Genomic DNA, 3,515 nt, shown 5'->3' with positions numbered 1-3,515 from the left:
CAAAGGCCCACAAAGAAGTCTATATTACAACGAGACAGTGGTTGTGGGTTGAGGGGAAGTCCATGTGCTGCAGAACTTTAGCAGCAAAAGTGAACGAGTGAATGAATGAAGGAGACACCACAATTTCATAACAAAAGAGAGCAGCCAAGACAGATTTTAAACATCTAGAGTATGGCATCATAATGTTCATCTTAGCAGAGAATAAAGCTTCATCACAGCTTACAGGAAACAGCCTCTGTATACTCAACTTGGCGTTCAATTTAGGTCTAAATAGAGTATAGGGGATAATGGAGACTAGGGGTTTAATTAAATTTAATTACGACGGCATCACCCGAATGTGTCGATCAGCGGAGCGAAACAAAAGCAGACTGGACGGAGAGTCCGTTCCCCCACAGCGTTTAGACAGCCTCCCACTGCAGATTCACACCGTGCCAAAGTAATATCTAATGCTATAAGAGTGTTTATCGCTGCATATACGACCACAAAAAAGAGATGCCACATCAAGGATGCGGTTTAAAAACATCTTTCATTTGGGCTCTGCATGTGTGCAGGCTTTACTTTTCTTACATGAAGAGAGGTGTAATGATAATAATAGTCCACTCCGCTGAGATCATCTCTTATAAATATTCATGATAACCAACTTTCATTGGAGACGGTTTGTTTTGTTTTACGTGCTACTCTCCAAAATTAGCAACTTCCCCTGGGACAGATCTTTGTCCATTTTACAAACAGGTTCTGCTAACAGAGGAAGACAGGGAGAATCTTTTACTACTTAAGTGCCGTTGCTGTAGGTATGTGTCAATGTGATATGGGAAATAAAGAAAGACGTATTATATGTGTGCCTGGTCACAGGGAGAAAATAATAAATAATAAAGTAATTGCACTTCACTTGAACTTGAGTGCAGATGAATTGTCACTGGAGGCAAAAAAAAAATCTTGGCACATGAAAGATTCATTGGAAATCTCACAAACCGCATCTCAGTTATTCCAGGTTTTCTTACTCCGAGAGAAGGTGAAAGGTGGAAAGAAACATCAGCCCAGAGAGCCATGAATCCATGATTTATGTAAAAGGTATTTATTTATGATTTTACTACTGGGGATGCATTTGTGAATTATAGAATACCACTGACACAACAATTCCCTTAGAAATAACATTTTACTCTGTAGTATGTGTGCTGTGTAGAGACTGTCACGCATTGGTTTTTGGACTGCCGTTTTGAAGCCTCGAGTTCGGCGTTGTGGTCCACACGATCTTGGTTATTTGCCACTAGAAGTGACACGAGAGGGTGGAGCTACAACCGAATGCTGAATAAGACAATTTTAGGCGACCAAAATGGTAATATTAACTTTCATGAACTGTAAACACACTGTGAAAGGGTTAAAGTTCTAAGACAAAAACACAGACAACTTCCAGACCAGAAAACGCCGTGGTAGCGATCTGTCAATCACAAGGTAGACACGCCCTAAAGCATCCCCTGCTTTATTTAACATTTGACTCTGAATGGGACCATAATTTACTAAATGAACATCATGCTGTATTGAAGAATTTGAAACTAGCGATTGAGACCATAAACTCAAGTTTACAATGTTTACTGAGGTAATAAATCAAGTGAGTAGTAGGGTCATTTTCTCATAGACTTCTATACAATCAGACTTCTTTTTGCAACCAGAGGAGTCGCCCCCTGCTGGCTATTAGAAATAATGCAAGTTTAAGGCACTTCCGCATTGGCTTCACTTTTCAGACCCAGAAGTTGCCCACTGGTGCTGTGCTGGTCTGTCTTCATCCATCCTCTCCACTTTCTATATGATCCCCACTCCGGGATAAGTTCACTGCAATATTGATTGGTCTCGGTGGGGGATTCTCAGTGGCGTCCATCCCTCTTTACATCCCCCTGTTTCTCTCATCTGTCAAAGACAAATGGAGACCCAAAGACATGGTCTTTACTCTAGTGCTTCCTCTCTCAGTAGAGAGCAATGATGGATTATTAAAGCCCGTACAGCTCACTTCAAGATATTGTCCCAAGTTTCCTTGAAAGTGAAAAGGAAGGTGCCAACTTTAAGGTTATTTCTTTAGACTTTTCTCTATGGAAATCATGGAGACCAAGTAGATCACTGGCTCCATCACTCCCTCCACATGGGAGTTGATTTCTCATTGATATGAAATTGACAACAACAGGAAAAACATAGCAAAGACTCCTGGCTCAGGGCTCTCATTGCAGTTATGTCATTGGACTCAACTTTGAACATTTCTTTTATTGTAGGATAAAGGGGTTTCCATGTTACATCTGCTGCTGTTGGCCAAAGGGGCTACAGATAGAGTGATGCCATGATCAGTGAGTTATCCGCAGCAATTATGTAGGAGGATAGTGGACACACTGACCCTACTGGAGCTACTTACATTTACAAAACAGTGAGCATTTAAAGGAACAGTGTGTATCATTTAGGGGGATCTATTGGCAGAAATGGAATATAATACTAATAAGTATGTTTTCTTTAGTGAATAATCATCTTCGTAACTTTTGAATGAGCCGTTTATATCTACATACGGAGCGGGTCCTCTTCATGGAGCCGGTCACCGTGTTTCTACAGCGGCCCAGAGCGGACAAACCAATCACTGTGTTAATGTGATTTGTTATGGGGCGGCTGTGGTTCAGAGGGCAAAGTAGGTCGTCCACCAATCGGAAGGTCAGTGGTTCGATCCCCGGCTGCTCCGGCCCCTTTGATGTGTCCTTGAGCAAGACACTTAACCCCAAATAGCCATCAGTCACGATGTGTGAATGAGTATTTAGATTAGATCCTGATGGGCAAAGTTGGCACTATGCATGGCAGCCTCTGCCATCAGTGTATGAATGAATGCTGACATGTAGTGTAAAGTGCTGTGACGGAAGACTAGAAAAGTGCTATATAAAAAAAAAATGCAAGTCCATTTAACTTTTCCTGCTTGGGCCAGAGTTGATAACGTTACTCGCTCTGGAGTTAACACCCGTCACTCCACTCAGCCGTCGAGAAACAAGACACGGTAAACCTCTGTTGGTCTTGAGGAGCGGCAGCATTAATTTCTGCACAAACTGCAACTTCCACTCTACGTTTACTTCATATTCACAAAGCTAAACTAACTCTGCCTTCTGCTCCACTAGTTCACTCACACACATTCGCTGCCGCTCTCTCTCTCTTGCTTCAACACTCACTTCCCACGTACACACACACACACACTCTGACTCTGCTATTCTCCAAATGACCTACGCTACTGTTACAACAACTGGCTCTAGATAGGGTAATTCGCGTTTTCATGTCACCCACTGTAATTGTCCTACACGTTTGGCACATGAGAGCTTGCAATCGGCAAACTTACCGCTAGATGTTACACACTGCACCTTTAATACAAAGTCTCAAAACTTGAACTGTGACCCAAAAAGTCATGCACACTGTCAATCACGTGTATTCAATTTATTAATGACGTTTCTGTGCCTTAGACCCTCAGCAGGTAAAATGTATACAGGCAAACAGCACCATTA

Source organism: Sebastes umbrosus, chromosome 9 (genome assembly GCF_015220745.1).
Source record: "Sebastes umbrosus isolate fSebUmb1 chromosome 9, fSebUmb1.pri, whole genome shotgun sequence".
In the NCBI taxonomy this organism is placed as follows: Eukaryota; Metazoa; Chordata; class Actinopteri; order Perciformes; family Sebastidae; genus Sebastes; species Sebastes umbrosus.
The sequence above is the reverse complement of the archived record's forward strand: the minus strand, read 5'-3'. Positions refer to the sequence as shown.